At 37.0% G+C, this 17,366-nt stretch overlaps 1 long non-coding RNA gene across 8 annotated transcripts; it reads left to right on the forward strand.

Annotated features, from left to right (window-relative positions):
- The first annotated feature begins 1,752 nt into the window (after positions 1 to 1,752).
- On the forward strand, positions 1,753 to 17,352 carry LOC133724792 (uncharacterized). 8 transcript variants are annotated; one of them, XR_009854014.1, is made up of 7 exons: positions 1,753 to 2,348; positions 2,714 to 2,756; positions 4,383 to 4,876; positions 14,952 to 15,042; positions 15,206 to 15,252; positions 15,580 to 15,633; positions 16,859 to 16,887. It is a non-coding gene; the product is annotated as an uncharacterized LOC133724792 (long non-coding RNA). The 8 variants fall into 8 exon arrangements; XR_009854013.1 differs by lacking the exon at positions 16,859 to 16,887 and having other exon boundaries at positions 15,580 to 16,576; XR_009854010.1 differs by lacking the exons at positions 15,206 to 15,252; positions 16,859 to 16,887 and adding an exon at positions 16,897 to 17,352 and having other exon boundaries at positions 1,754 to 2,348.
- Positions 17,353 to 17,366: the final 14 nt, after the last annotated feature.

The following is a 17,366-nucleotide window of genomic DNA, read 5'->3' on the forward strand; positions in this document are numbered from 1 at the left end:
TATTGGGAAAACGTTCCAAAACACCGGAAAGAAAAACTAGCGAGACGTTTATTTTCCCTTCATATGAACACAAAGGAATTGATTTCATTTTTGAACCAAACAAGGCTTTAGTGTTTGTTACACCATATTTATTGAATGAACTATTGAATTTTTTTTTTTTAATAGAACGAAGCTAGCAAGGTTTAACGTATTGATTCACAATTTTTAATCACACAAAGTCACAAACTATGAAATCTCTATCTTGATTTGCAATTTGAATGTATCTATATGCACTCACTTTGAGGTACCATAGCTTTTTGGCCAAAATAATATTTGAGGAACTATACAGAGCGTTTCTTGCCTATTGAATAAGGAAGGTGTCATGTTGTACATACTGCATATTGTACCGCTTCATAGTGATAAAAAATTGACTCTTATAAACATTAAAGCTTCTTTTTTCCTTTAAATACTTTTTTATTATTGTTTTATATTGTTTTAAAGGATATGGATCTTCCGGCTCCTGAAAATCCAAATGTCCAATAACTAGGCCAGGACAAACATGTATTCGTCCCAGATACACTGATATCTCTAGTGAATTATATGGATGCTCAGCACGATCTAAATCTGCATTGTGTGGCGCACACTCGAGCACAGACCCTATGTGGCCCCAGGTAAAACCAAAGAAATTATTAATTATCAAGAATTAAATCAATATCATCATCAACAATTACACTTGTTGAAAGGATAAATAACAGGTCTGCAAAATGAAATCGACCAAATTAATGGATAGGTGAATGCATTGAACCTAAGTATACAAGAGTCTATTGATGCCAAAGATTACAGGAACGAGCTACTTGAACAAGATACTAATCTTGCAAATCAACTTCAACAACAGTTGATGGATGTAGACGTCATCACTGTTGGATCATATACGCAAATGGAATACATTGTGAACAACATGTTACCTTTCCCCAACTAAAAGCGAATTGCTATGTTTTCGTTTGTAACTGTTCTCGAAAAACACTGTATACAGAATCTAATAATAGAAAACGGGGTGGAGTTTATGCCCTAATCATTCCTCTGGCATAATTATATGTGTTTAACCCAAATGCTATCCCAAACATCTCTTAGAAATGGTGTATGGAATTATCTAATTTTTGTGTAGTTCGAATGAGTTACTACTACGAATAATGTCTGAGTTTATACCCTAATCGTTCTTATTTTTACTTGTTTTTAAAGTCTTTTGAATGATATTATTTAAGAAAACTTAGCAATTTTGAGCTTATTGTTTGTATTTTTCAGTTCATAAATCTTATTATAGTCATTAGCTTTATAGCTTCCATTTTTTTCGAAACTTGAAGACTTTTAAGTTCATAAATCTTATTGTCATGAGAAGCCAATATGTTTCTTAGTTTATCCGTTTAGTATTTTTAGAAGTTGAAGAGTGTTCGAAAATTCGTATCATATTGGTGGTGCTTATGCTGTCCTTTAGTGTTTTGTTCCCAAACCCAAACAAAGATCCATAGTTTTTGTTTGGTAAGCTAGTTCTAATGTCACAAAGACACATTTACACAACTACAATTAGGGGTGGGCACAACCGATTTGGAAACGGTTTTCTGACCGAATCGGCCCGAAAATATCAGTTCGGTTACCGAACCGAAAAGAAGAAGGAAAGAAAGTGTTGGAGCAGAGCCGAAACCGAATGAATACGGTTCGGAAACGGTTGTTGGATGTTTACCGACCACTTTTGCACCGAACTGACCAAATTTACTATATACTAAAGGAGAGATACTGTTCATATAACAGTGATTTGGCTCCAAGTGGTTTGACGCTTTTGCCCTCGCTTCAGATTTTTTTTCCGGCTCTACCTCGGTTCTGGATACGATATCGTCATTTTGCTCTTTCTTCTACACTCTTCTGACCATCTTTATCAATTGTTGAGAGAGAGAGAGAGAGAGCGGTTGTGTGTTTGCTTCGCACGAGGAGGTAGAGGGATAGATCGGAGGGAAAGTTTGAAACCTCAATCCTGGTTGAGAGAGAGAGAGAGAGTTAGAGAGATCGGTTGTGTTTGTTTGCTTGGGACGTATTAACTATATTTCGTTCTTGGTTTCTACAGAAAACACAGTCGAAACAGAGAGAGAGAGAGAGAGCGAGAGAGAGTCAGAGAGGAAGGAGATCTACGTCTTGGATAGCTCTGCCGTGTACCAATTACGAAACACCCAATCTACTATCTTCGGGAAGCCTCAATCAGCCATGTATCGGAAGTGTGCAGAAGAGAAGAGGTTCGTCTGGATTTCGTAATAGCGGTCTTCTGCGACAGAGTGAGGCCGATCCGAGAGAGAGAGAGGAAGAGCAGGAGACGGGAAGAGGTAATGACTTCGCCTGAAATTTCAGTTCTTTATTGAATTTTGGAAGTTTGGTTTGCCATGAATGGTGAACGGTTTGTGGGTTTTGAAGTACGATTCGAGTTGTCTGATTCGAAATTGAAAAACCCAATCAAAAATTCAATTGGTGGGTATTTGAAATTTGGATTGCGAATGCTCTGTTTTTTTGTTCAGATTCATGGCTGCTAATTATTAGCTGTTAGAGATGAATTTTAGCCCTGCATAAAGGCTTGATAGAGGTTGGCTTTATGTTTGATGAGAGCTCATAAAACCTTTTAGTACGTCACTGATCAAAATAATGGTTTGTATGGAATCTTTTTCTAACTTCAGTTGAATTGATTATGATGCAGCTCAATTCAAGTTTTTATGACAGTCATCAAATGTACTACCCAGGTAAATTGACTAAATTCAGTACTCTCCCTTAGGTTGTTCATGTTCGTGTCATTTGTTTCGAAATTGAAAAACCCGGTCAAAAATTCATCTTGGTGCATTTATTTTAATTCAATCCATGAAAGTTCAGTGCATACATTTATAAAAGTTCAAACAAATGTAGAAGTGCCCATTTGAGTTCTTTGTCTGATCGAAAGTAAAACTTGGTGTGTTTAGATCAATTTGCATTTGAGTATTCAGCAGTTATCATATTGTTGGTTCCTATGCTTAATCATTCTGCATTTTTATGTTACATGGCAATTGATTGCCTTAAGTAACAAAGCAAAGAAGTGTAAATTTACTTCCAATAATTACTGTTACAATTCTGATATCTATTTGTTCTTCTTGTTTCAGAAGTTCTATGTATGCTTATTGTATCTCCTCTGATGTGAGTTTGAATGTTGGTCATGAAGTCTTTATTTTGTTTGATTTATGGATTGCTGTACATTTATCTATGGATAGAGATTTCGAATGCAACAGTTACTCAAGGAATACTTTGAGTTACTGGAATTGATGTGTATTTGTCATTCAGCTTATAATGATAACTTAACTAAAATATCAACTTGGTTCAACTTTTGAAGGTTCAAGTAGGAGAATCAGTTTTTTTTTTTTTTTTTTTTTTCAAAACTTCATTTGCTTTTGTAGTGATCAAATGATGTAGTTGAGCTGAATAGGATCATAGTGCTACCACATTAAGGACTGTAGCTCACTCATTTTTCTCTATGTATCATAGCCTGATTTTCATTCATAAAATCCTCTCTCTCTAAATATCTGTTCTTTAAGACTTCATACTTTTTCTTTGTTAATTTTCTTTCAGTTTCCATTTGAAATTTTCATGGCTTTGGAGTCATAATGTGCAGTTATATGAATACATACTTTACTTTTCTTATTTTGTGGGAAAAAAATTTAATATGAGACAGAAGCTTAATTGAAACAAGCCATTTGTGTTTCTTCATTGTCTTAGTTGCTGCAATCAGAACATATAAAATAATGCATTCATATTTAGTCACTTATACAAGTTATGAACTCATATTTTAGTTTTTTATCATTAAATCAATTTATATGATATTTTCCCTATTTGAAAATCATCATGTCAATGAATATTAACTAATACTAAGTTGTAAATCATGATCTAACTGCTTTTGTGGTAAAAGTCCCATCTATAATAACCAATTTATGTAGAACAATTAAAATAGAATAAAACCTGCAGCACATAAATCTGGTAATCATTCAATATTTACAAGTGTGACGAATTCATATTGATGTCTGGTTTGGAAATCAATCAATTCTCTTTGAATTCTATTTGACAGTTGATTTTAATTTTAATCAATTAACAAACTAGCCTGTTCAATTTGATAGACATGTTGATATTCAAAACCACCTGTTTGGTCAAAATTATAGATATATTCACATTGATCACGTTACCCTGTTTTAAAACATTAGTAAAGTCTATAGACATGTTCACATTGATTGAAGTACCCTGTTTTGAAACATTATCTCCAACATTCTTTCTATATCTATAGGCTATTCTGCAACTTTGGTAATTGCTATAAGCATGGAAATTTACTAAATTCACATTTGGTTTTGCAGCCATCAAACTCTCAGATAGAATTTTAGCTTTTTCGCGGAGCCTCGATCGACATCCATCTTCACTATTTCGTAGGATATTCGTCTTTTATACTGGTGGATTACAGGTGATGTAACAGCTCAAGTTTGATGACAGAAAAGACATGATTCATTCATTTCAGTAAAATTATAAAATATGAGTAAATTCACTTAACTATTATGTATGTTTTATGATATGAGAGCGAACAAACTATATTTTGGTTTTATATTTGGGTTTTCGATTGTTCTGTTTCTTGGTGAAATTTTGGGTTTGGTCTGTTTGATCCTTGATTGTGGAAAATGAGAATAAGGGCTTGGTTTTGGTGTGCTTTGGTTTTTACTGGGTCTTTTCTTTGACTTAGTTTTGGAAATCTCAGTATTTGGTTGCGTTTTGCAGTTTGACGTATTGTGGACTGGAGTATCTGCCTGTTTTTGCTTCCTTGATTGGATCTTGCTGTATCTAGCGTGAAGCTGATCAGGTATTAGCCTTTGTTTTTATTTTAAGTTCTTGATTGATTGCTCTGTACTTTTGGTTGTTTTGAGTTCAGAACATTGGTATTTGGTAGCAAAAAGAAATTTGTCTTTATATTTATTTTTAAATTAGTGTGGTGGCTTTTAACGTTATGTCACTGATCAAGTTCTATAAGATGATATAATCAATTACAGTTTTAACTAAGATTTGAGAAATTGAAATATTGAGGTTTTATGTTTTTTATGGTTTTGTTGTCAATGGTTTGAAGTTATGGTTTGACGTTTACAATAGTGGTATGTATTTCTGAGAAGAAAATTTTGGCAAGAGTTCAGCAAGAGAAAGTCATTTGATGTTTCCATTTTAGTTTCTTAACAAATAGGAAACCAATATTTTGATATTTTGTACTTTTGCTTTTTGAAACATGGTTAAAGAATGCAATGGTGTAGTATATTGGAAGCTGAATTTCGTGTGTTGGGGATATATCAAAATAGTATCAAAAGTGATACATCATAAAATAATTTGATTGTGACGAAGATTGAGACTGCACCTATTTGTCACCTATTTTCAAAGGTGTTATCCTGTTTTGAAACATTGTATAGCTTTTTTTTTTTTTACCTGGTAAGTTGGAGATAGTTCTCTGTTTTTGCCCTTTGGTTTTGTCTCAATCACAGTTTGCCATTGTTTGATAGTGTTGTTGTGCGATGGGTGTTTTTGTTATTTTGGTTTCCTCCCCCTTTTTTTGTTCCCTGGTTAGAATTTTAAGTTGGTCTTTACTCTGTCATTATAAGCTGCACCTCAAGTTTCTTTAACTTTTCCCTTTTCATTTTCTTTGGGTTCTTCTTCATCAATTTTGTTTACTTCTGTAATGAGATCAGAATTAATTTATCCTTTTTTGCAGCTCTGATGCTGTTACTAGATTTACTGCCCTTGATCTTCCATCTATTTCGTCTTTGACATATACCTGCACCCTTTTATGTTAATTCCTTTCTCTATTCATTATCAGGTAATTCAAACTTAGGAACTGTCCATGGGGTAAAGCTTTGAAGTTCGAACTCGATATAATCTTAGGAAAAAACTCGATATAAAGTGTTGAAACACTTAGAAAATCCTGTACTGGCTTACAATTTCTATTACATCATTTGATGCTGCAATAAACTAGAATAGAATTCTCAACATGAAAATTTTTGGATCACTTTATTTTACATATTCCTTGCTTCATTTAAAGATCTTATTCATTTTTGTTAATCAAACCATACTCACTTACAAAATCTGCAACTAAGTAATCATCGCATAACAATTCTGCCCCGCAGCAACGCGCGGGAAACATTTCTAGTTTTACATATACTAAAGCTCCTACACTGTTCAACTAACAGTGATTTGGCTCCAAGTGATTTGACTCTTTTGTCCTCGCTTCAGATTTTTTTTTTCCAGCTCTACCTTATCTGGATATATCCTATCTTCGCGTCGTTTCTTTCTTCTACAATCTTCTGACCATCTTTATCAATTGTTGAGAGACAGAGATCGGTTGTGTGTGTTTGCTTCGCACGAGGAGGTAGAGAGATAGATCGGAGGGTAAGTTTGAATCCTCAATCCGGGTTGAGAGATAAAGAGAGTTAGAGAGATCGGTTGTATTTGTTTGCTTCGGACGAGGAGGTAGAGAGATAGATCGGAGGAAAAGTTTGAATCTTCAATCCGATAATTGCCTCGCCTAATTCTCAGGGCTGGTTGCACTTGGATGTGAATATTGTGGGTTTTGTTTAACTTGGGGCCTCCGATTTGTGAAATTTTCATTGCTTTGTTGTTTGTTTGTTTGATTTGGTGTTTTTGCTCCATTGTTCCTGGTTTCTGTGATAATAGTGTTTGTTTGTTTATTCTAAATAGGAGTCTGGGTTTTGGGTCTCTTGCCTTTGTTTTTGTTCTGATCGAGTTTACAACCTTGGAATTGATTGTAGGCTATGTAGAAATCTGATGGTAAGAACCCTCTTCTTATTGTTTCTTCTTTTCATGATCAGAGTAATCAGCAAAAGAAGAAGCGGTTTCATTTTCAGCAAAAGCAAAATAAGAAAAGCGGTTCACTTGATTTGATGGCTTCAATTGCATGATGGCTGTTTTCATTTTTCTTTTTATTATGAACAGACATAATGTTTCACATTTTAACCTTCTACTTAAATGCATTTTTCGCGGGTGAAGCTATTTGGTTGGCATTGATTGCTATTGATCTTTCTTCTGTTAACTGAAGCTTATCTGATTCAATTCTTAATGTATGCGATTTGGTTTCCTTCTGCAGCCTGGGTTTTAACTTTTCAACAGTTCCAAGATCCAAATTTTTTGTTTTCAATCTTTCATCTTTGTTATGATTTAGTAAATTGTCATTCTTTTCCATTACTAAAAGATTTTCTTCTGCTGATAAGTGATAAGATTGTGAGTTTGTGATGATGTGAGAGGTTTATTACCAACTGATGTATGAATATGGCCGAAGAACATATTAGATTATGTTAAAGGAAAAACATATTGTGTGCCTTCATCAAAGCAACTAACGAAGAGGGTATCAAGGAATCAGTGATTACCATCAATCAGCACAATTACGGATCAATCAGCATTTAGTATCATTAATGTAATCGATATTTCCGTTGTAATTCTATCCCTATATAAAGGGACTATGAAATGAAATGAGTAGACCAATTCCAATTGGCATTTTACTTTAACACGTTATCAGCACGCTCAGAGCAAATAGCCAATAGAAAAAAATCTTAATTTTCTAGTTTTCTTTCTATCGAAAAAAAACTAAAACCCTAGAAGAAAAAAATCTTTTTCTTCCTTTTTCCTGCCGCCACCAACTAAAAATAAAAAAAAAAAAAAAATTCCCTAGACCGGCCTCATCTCTGTCTCTCAGGCCAAGCACCACAGTGCCTAGCCCAGTACACGGGCCTCCAGCGCCGCCCCGATCTGCAACCCGACCTCACAACCCGCCTGCGTAGCCCAAGCCACCTGCAACGACGGGCCCGTGTGTGAGATCCCAGCAGCGGCGCGGCCAGCCTCGCATCCCTGCCGACCTGCGTCTCGGCGCCCCCACCTTGATCCTCCACCGCGCCATCACAGCCCACACAGGAGCCCCACCCACCGCGCACCTGCGCAGCCCTCCCCATCAGCGACTGCTCAACCACCTGCGCAGCCCTCCCCATCAGCGTCTGCTCAACCGCCTGCAGCAGCAACCCAGCACCCTTGCAGCAGCAGCCTAATCCACCTGCACCGACATTGCAACCCAGCCCCCGCGCCCCGCGCCCTTGCAACAGACCGGGGTCGAGCCCCGCCGCCAGCCTTCACCGGCCTCTTGCCCAGCGCATCGCTGCCTCCACACCAGAAAACCAGAAGAAAGAAGAGGAGGCGGAAGAGGAAGAGAGAAAAGGAGAGGAAGAAAAAAAAAAAGAAAAAAAAAAGAGAAAAAAGGGCGGGTTGACCCGGCCCAGAAAAGAGGACTGACCCGGCCCAAAGAAAAGGTCCGGTCGAAAGAAAAAAAGGGAATCCCAGCCCGAAAAAAAAGAGAAGGGCCAAAGTATACACCCGGCCCAAATAAAAAAAATAAAAAAAAAGCAGGCCCTGCAGGCCCAGAAACGAAAAAAAAAATCAAAAAACAGAAAAAGAAAAGAAAAGAAAAAAGAGAAGGCCCAAAGAAAAGACCAGGCCCCGAAAAAAAAAATCAAAGCCCACTGCTGAAAAGGGAGAGGAAGCGGCCTAGTTTCATAAGCCCAAAAACATCGCTACGCACGCCTGCATCAACACTCGCGTGCGCTAGGACAGAAACCAAGTATGTTCTCTTTAATTTATTTAATTTCATACTATGGTAGATTCTCATTATTTATTTTCTTGAGCATGCTATATATTTTATTGTTTATGCTTTTATTATAAATTTTTCGAGCATGTTTAGTTAGATTATATTAATCATTTTAAGCATGCTTTGTCATTTATGTTTTATATGATTATCTTTAAGCATGATTTATATATTTTTACTGTTTAGTAAAATTTCAAGCATGTTCTGTGAATTTCATTTACGCTTTATAATTATGCGCACACCTGCATTTTCATTATGTTATTGCTTATATTTTTTTTTTTTTTTAGCATGCCATATATATTTTGTGATTTATGCAATTTTAGCATGTTTTATTTTATTTACGCTTATATAATTTTCCTATGCATGCCTTTATTTGCTATGATTTATTATTAAATATGCTATGGCTATTTTTAGAATGCAATATACAAAAATTGCGTTTTGCCATGATAATGAAAATTCATGCGCATTATACACACACACTTATTGTGATAAAGTATTTTCACATAGCATCGAAAAAAAATGTGACCATTACGAATCTTGGTCTTGAAATCTAATTCACATGTTTGGAAAATAATTTACGTGGATGTCTTTATGACTGCGTAATTTATATCTTCTCTCTTGTTTTATGTAGATGGCTGATCCAACTCGACCTGAGTTTGACATCTTGGACTCAGAAGGACTTGAGTACCATCGTTGGGTTTCCGATATGGAAACTGCCTTTGTGGCAAAAGACTACACTGCCACCATTACCGACCCCAAAGATGATGAACTATCTAACAAGGTGAAAGCAGATGCCTTAATGTTTCTTAGGCGACATATTGATCCTAGCCTACGCTGGGAGTACCTTCAGTTGAAGACACCCAAAGAACTGTGGGATGCCCTTAAGGGACGTTTTGGGAACATTCATGACACTTTGCTCCCAGAACTGGTTGTTCAGTGGAATGGAATCCGCTTGCTTGACTATAAAAGGGTCAATGACTTCAACAAGGACATGTTGCGCCTACAGGCACGTCTCAATTTCTGTGGAAGGGAAATCACAGAAGATGATATGATCTACAAGACTCTTTCCACTTTTCCTAATTCAGCTTTTATACTAGCGAACCAGTATCAGTTGGATTATGACAACAAAAGAATCACAACCTTCAATAAGTTGATAAGCCTACTGCAAGTGGCTGAGAGACAAAATAAGATTCTCTTGAATAACAATGCCAGGCCCACTAGGACAAAGAAAATTCCCGAGGCTAATTATGGAAAAATGAAAGGTGGAAATAACTCCAATGCAAGGGGGTTTAGACGTGCTGATCCCTACCCACGTGGCAACAATGCACCACGTGGAAAGGGACATGGGGATCATGGAAACAAGATGCCAAAGGAAAGAGTTGACAATGAACCATGCTATAGGTGTGGATTCATTGGGCATTGGTACAAGAACTGCCAAGCAAACAACAGAGTAGCAGCCAATTACAAGAGGTATAGAGAGTCTAAAGAACAAGAGGCTCACTATATGGAAGAAGGAGGTCATGACCTAGACGTCAACCTTACAATTGCAGACTTCAATGGCAAAGAGGAACTTGCTAAGTCAATGGATGCTCTCAATCTTGACTGATCTGCTTTATTCATTTTATTTTCCAAAGACAGTTGTGAAGGCATAATGCCTCATTTTTAATTAGACTACTACTTGGTCTTAAAGTTTATTTCAATACTGGTTTGATGAATTAGAACAAGACCTTGATTTGATTATCGTTGGCTTATTAATAAATTTTGAATTTTATTCTGAAGCACTGAATTTATTCAAATTTATTTACTATACACATATTTACATGGTTCGAAATAGCATTATAAAGATGTAAAGCAATACATCTAGAGAAAAATTATTAGAATGAAAAGATTATCATTCTACTAAAATAGAAATACTCTAAAGAATATGAGATATATTTAAAGAAGCTCTATATGCACCAAGAGCTAATCGAACCTTGTTAAGTATCAAAGATATTCATGCCAACGATTATCATGTAAAAACACACTGTGAGAATGGAACTGAATACCTTTATATTACCTCTAATGAATGTGGAAGGAAACGCATTTTAGAGAAACTTATGAGTCAATCTAGTCGACTGTACCTCACTACGATTCGGATCATTGAATCCTATGTTGTCACCAACAATGAAATGTGGGACACTGACTCATACAGGCTTTGGCATGACCGCCTAGGGCACCCCGGTCGTGACATGATGATCCGTATTTTAAAGAACTCATATGGACATCCCTTCTTTCGAGTGAAAAATAAAATGGGACAAAAATCCGTCACACTGCAAGGTGTCGGTCCTAGTACTGCTCAAATACAGTCATTGCCTTCTGAAGTACCAGAAGCACTACCTCCCTCCCATTATGCCTCATTGACTATTTCAAAGGCATATCACTCGTTTTGCAAAGCCTGCTCTTTAGCAAAAACAGGATCGAGACCTTCCTATGCTAAAGATACAAAACAAAACATTCCATTCTTACAAAGGATACAAGGACATATCTGTGGACCTATCCATCCAGAATGCGGACCATTCAAGTACTTTATGGTTCTGGTGGATGCCTCGACACGCTGGTCACATGTCGTTTTAGTGTCCACAAGAAATGCTGCAAAACTCCTAGCACAGACTATACGTTTAAGGGCTCACCACCCTAATCACCCTATCAAGTCTATAAGGCTTGATAACGCTGGAGAGTTTACATCAAAAGCATTTGATGAATATTGCATGTCTATTGGGATCAATATAGAGCATCCTGTACCCCATGTGCATACACAAAATGGTCTCGCAGAAGCCACCATCAAAAGGCTACAGATGGTGGCTAGGGCATTGGTTATGCGCACCAACCTGCCTATATCTGCCTGGGATTATGCAATATTGCACGCAGCTTTACTTATTCGTTTCAGACCCACTGCTAGCCAACCATTTTCTGCGTACCAGTTGGTAACTGGATATGAGCCTGACATTTCACACTTACGCATATTTGGTTGAGCAGTATATGTGCCTATTGCGCCCCCACAGCGCACTAAAATGGGTCCTGAGAGACGATTAAGTATTTATGTTGGATACGAATCCCCAACAACTATCCGCTATTTGGAAACCCTTGACAGGCGATCTCTTTACCACTAGATTTGCGGATTGTCACTTTGATGAGACAGTCTTCCCGTCGTTAGGGGGAGATAGGAAAAAGAATTTTCCAAGGGAACGACAGGAATTGTCGTGGTTTGTCCCCACTCTGTCTCATTTTGATCCCCGCACTTCACAAAGTGAAAGTGAAGTGAAAAGAATAATCGATCTTCAGAACGTAGCAGATTCGATGCCTGATGCGTTTACTGATATCGCAAAAGTGACGAGATCACATATACCAGCTGCAAATGTGCCTGCAAGGTTAGAAGTCCCCAACAAGGGGCACGGTGCCGCAGATAGAGGCACTGCAACCGCACTTAGTGGAGGTGTGGTTGAGGCCGTGGCTCCCCAAGGAAGAGGGGGGGCCACTTGGTTCGATTGACACTCACCCAAGGAAGAAGAGGGTGAGTAAGGCACAAACCAATCATCAATGTACAGAATCCCTCTCATGAGATTGTCTCTGATTATAGTTATGTCCATGAATCAATACTGGAGGACGCTCCGATGTTAAAAATGATTCCAGAGAACAAAGAAATCTCAAAGGATTATGAGAGTGCGTATGAGTTGATAGAAAGATCTTCCATACACATTGATGATATATACTGTCGCTCAAGGAATCATAGAGCACGATGATATCGAACCACGCTCTGTTGCAAAATGTCAACAAAGAGCAGATTGGCCTAAATGGAAAGAAGCAATCCAGGCAGAATTAGATTCTCTGACAAAGAGACAGGTATTTGGTCCGGTAGTGCTAACCCCACCAAGTGTAAAGCCTGTAGGACATAAATGGGTCTTTGTCAGAAAGCGTAATGAGAAGAATGAAGTCCTGAGGTATAAGGCTCGCCTTGTGGCGCAAGGTTTCTCACAACGCCCTGGAATTGACTACGAGGAGACATACTCTCCCGTAATGGACGTTATAACGTTCTGCTACTTAGTTAGCATAGTAATTTCCGAAGGACTGGAAATGCAGCTCATGGATGTGGTTACTACATATCTCTATGGGGATCTAGATTCAGAGATATATATGAAAATGCCTGATGGCCTTACATTACCCAAGTCAAGTGACTCTAAACCACGGAGTGCGTTTGCAATTAAGTTGAAACGCTCACTTTACGGAATGAAACAATCCGGGCGGATGTGGTATACCCGTCTAAGTGACTACTTGATTGGGAAGGGATATAAGAACGATGAAGTATGCCCCTGCGTATTCATAAAGAAAACAAGTTCCGGATTTGCAACTGTAGCTGTATATGTCGACGATATGAACATAATAGGTACTCTTGACGAAATAAGAGAAACCGCGAGCTATTTGAAATCCGAATTAGAGATGAAGGATCTTGGGAAAACTCGATTCTATCTAGGCCTTGAACTAGAACACCGAGTTTGTGGAATACTAATCCACCAGTCTGCGCATGTCCAAAAGTCAGGCGATATAACATGGACAAAGCGCATCCTGCTAGCACTCCCATGATCGGTCGAAGCTTGGATGCAAGGAAAGATCCATTTCGTCCAAAGGAAGATGACGAAGAGGTGTTGGGAGCTGAAATTCCCTATCTAAGTGCAATAGGCGCATTATTGTACTTAGCCCAATGTACTCGACCAGAGATTGCATTCTCAGTGAACTTGTTAGCTAGATTTAGCTCAGCGCCAACGCAGCGTCACTGGAATGGTATCAAGAACATCTTCGATACCTAAAAGGAACCATTGATTTGGGACTGTTCTTTCCCTACAGAGAGACAAGAGGGACCGCAGATGGAACTACAATCCCTAAAGGAAATGTTGATGGCGAAAGCGCCACTCCCTACACCGAAACGCCAAATGACGTTTTGGTTGGTTTTGCTGATACTGGGTATCTCTCTGACCCACATAAAGGTCGTTCCCAAACTGGTTATGTATTTACCAGTGGGAACACGACGATATCTTGGAGATCAACCAAGCAAACCCTTGTGGCTACCTCCTCTAAACCACTCAGAGATCATTACTCTACATGAGGCGGTTCGTGAGTGTGTATGGTTAAGAGCTATCATCACACATATTCGAGGGACTAGTGGTTTGAGTTCTACCACTGAAGAGCCTACTTGCATTAATAAAGATAATGCAGCTTGCATCGAACAGATGAAGCTAGGGCATATCAAGAGTGATATTACAAAACACATATCACCAAAGTTTTTCTACAATCAGCAACAACAGGCCCTCCTCAAGATTCAAGTGAATCAAGTAAGATCTGAGGAGAATGTGGCAGATTTGTTCATCAAATCATTGCCTAAGGCCATATTTGAGAAACATGTGAAAAGCATAGGAATGCGAAGACTTTCCAAGCTCCCCTGATTAATGTAAGTATCAGGGGGAGGTGTAGACGTCAGGGGGAGTCTAACACACACATGTCATCCTCAAATGTAAAAGGTGCGTTGTGCTCTTTTCCTTCGACCAAGGCGTATTTTTTGTCCCACAGGGTTTTTATTGTTACTTGGCAAGGTTTTTAGTGAGGCAACAACTCATGCACCATTTCGCTTTGACTTGGCACAAGGGGGAGTGTTAAAGGAAAAACATATTGTGTGCCTTCATCAAAGCAACTAACGAAGAGGGTATCAAGGAATCAGTGATTACCATCAATCAGCACAATTACGGATCAATCAGCATTTAGTATCATTAATGTAATCGATATTTCCGTTGTAATTCTATCCCTATATAAAGGGACTATGAAATGAAATGAGTAGACCAATTCCAATTGGCATTTTACTTTAACAGATTAGTACTTATTTATCCATTGTTTTCTTAGTACTTATTTATCCATTGTTTTCTTCCGCAGCATTGATTGTAATTAGTAATTATTATATTATCTAAAGAAATTAATTCATATGGTGGTTTCAAATATAAAATGCAAGAAGTTGTTCTCACTTGGTTTCCATAATGAGAAGTTGTGCTTCAGTGTTGTTGTCTTATTTATGTTTTATGATTTCTTGATATCTAAGCTACAAAGTTATTAAAACCAAAGTTCACAAATCAATAGAGATGGGTCCTGTTATACTTCTTTATGTATGTAGAATGCAGCTTCCTTCTGAAGCTTAAATTGTTTTTCTGATATTTCCATTTGCTTTATTGTGCAGACCACAATAAAGTTCCTTGGTTTGCTGAGTTCTCCTTTGGTTTGATCAAAGGCTGTGGTTTTGGTGGATTTCGACAGAGTGAGGATTGCAGGTTTGGAAGTTTTTTTTAGCTTTATTCCTTATTATTATTATTATTATTATTATTATTATTATTTTTTTTTTTTTTTTTTTTTTTATAATTTTTTTTTGAAGTAGTTGGGTTTTCACGTTGTTGTTTGTTTAGAATTCATGGATATATGGGTTTTTTGGTTTAGGGGTTGTGATTGTGTTTCGGATTGGGATTTCGGAATTGATTGAAAAGGTTTGAAGTTATGTTTGTGATGTTTATGTGTATCGAACTGATGTACGGTTTGACGCTATGTTTGTAAAGATTATTGTTGTTTGGGTAATTAAAACATATGCCTTTATGATCACAACGATAGCTATTAAAGACTAAACAATGAATACAATTTTCTATCCATTAAGAAGATTATTTGCAATAATTAGTGATTGGTTTGCATATCTCTTACAACCAACACTATAGAGTTTTCTATCCTATACTCTTGAAATTATCAGTTACATTCAATCCCATACTTTTATTATTTGTTGTTCTTAATATTTAAATAATATTAATTTTTATCTGTTGCAGGCTTTGTTTGTGCTACAGTTTCAACTCTGGGCAATTGATTGCAATACCTTCAAGGTATCGTTTTTATCTTTCATAATTTAAAATCTTTCATTAATTTATATATTCATTCAACTGTGGGATGAATGATAGGATGCTGCTGCTGATTTGGTCTCCTGATCATTCTTTTGTTCTGTATAAGTTTAGTTAATTAAACTATGATTGACTGAATTAATGGAAAAACAATTTTATCTTTGGACTTCAGCACTGAACCTGCAGGATCACATTTTTGTTAGGATTAAAATCCTGTTTATTAAGTTTAATTATCTGAGCTGTGGCATACCATGTATTTTTGATTGTTTCCCTCTTTTTGAGCATTTCTGTTTTGGATCAGTCTGTGTCATATTTGTGGAATTAAGTTTTGCTTGGACCTTTAAATTGTTAATCGATTTCTATATAGATTGAGGTAAGTTGGGTATTACTATCTTCTTCATTGACGAAGAAAGAATGGTTTAGGGAGAAGAAAGAATGGTTTAGGGAAAAGAAAGAATGGGTATTTTCGGAGAGTTATAGAAAATTTTTGAACTAAAGGCAGTCAATTGCAGTGGGTATTGAGTAGTTTCTTTTTGTGGTAATATTTTAGTTTTGTACAGATTCAAGTTTGGAAGAAGATAATAAAGTGTTTTTAGTTTTATTTATTTTCTGTTCAGTTTAAAAATAATAGAGTGGCTATGGGTGTTAGTATATCTGGAGAAGATTATGGTGTTAGTATGGGTTTTTTTTATTTATATTTCTTCTGCTTTTCGATGACAAGTACTAATACATTTTGCCAAGGGGTGTTTCTTTCTTTGGTGAATGCATTGTCTTATCTGATTCAATTCTTAATGTTCTGGGTTTTGGGTTTCTTGCCTTTGCTTTTGTTCTGATGCATTGGCTTAGACATTTTAGCATTGTTCATAATAAAAAGAAAAATGGTGAAAATTGAGAAAATTGTTTAATTGTATTTAAAATGGTGAGAATTGTTTTATTGTTATCATTCACATCCCGCAGCAAAGCGCGGCACTATTGCTAGTTCAAATATATTCATATAATGAATATATTTATCAATACGTGTCCAACGTTGATAGGGTTAGATTTTCTAATGGTTTAGATGAATAACACGACAGCCCTAGGTCTATCACTTTCTCATTTTCCCTACCCTTATCCCCTCTCTCAAACTCGGCCGCACTCTCTCTGTATCTCAGTCTCAGAGACTCAGACTCTCACTCTCTCAGTGTCTCACTACACTCTCTCTGTCTCTCAGTCTCTCTCAACTCTCTGTCAAGTGTCAACTCGTAGCAGCAACAACAGTTTCTTCACTCTCTTCGACTCTTCCTCAAGCTGTGATTATGTGAAGCTCGGTGAGACGGTGACTCAAGCTCGGAGAAATTTTGGGATCGATTTCTGGGTTCGAATTTCTTGAATCTCTTTCTCTTGTTAAGTTGTTGGGTTCGATTCACTTTCTCATTCTTGTTTTGGAATTTGGGCTGTGGTGTTTCTGGGTTCGATTAAGTTGTTTAACACACAAGTACTTTTAAGCTTTGGGTTCGATTAAATTGTTTCTGGGTTCGATTAAGTTGTTTCTGGGTTCGAAAGAGAAACTGATCTTGATTTCATATGTTTCTTGTGGTGTTTCTGGGTTCGATTCAGTTTCTCAAGATTTCTCATTCTTGTTTTGAAACTGATCTTGAAATAATGATATTTGGGCTATATTTTGGATGGGAATTAAATTACATCGATTTTGGTCTAATTTTTTGCTTGCAGGTTAGAGC

Source organism: Rosa rugosa, chromosome 1 (assembly GCF_958449725.1).
Source record: "Rosa rugosa chromosome 1, drRosRugo1.1, whole genome shotgun sequence".
Taxonomy (NCBI): domain Eukaryota; kingdom Viridiplantae; phylum Streptophyta; class Magnoliopsida; order Rosales; family Rosaceae; genus Rosa; species Rosa rugosa.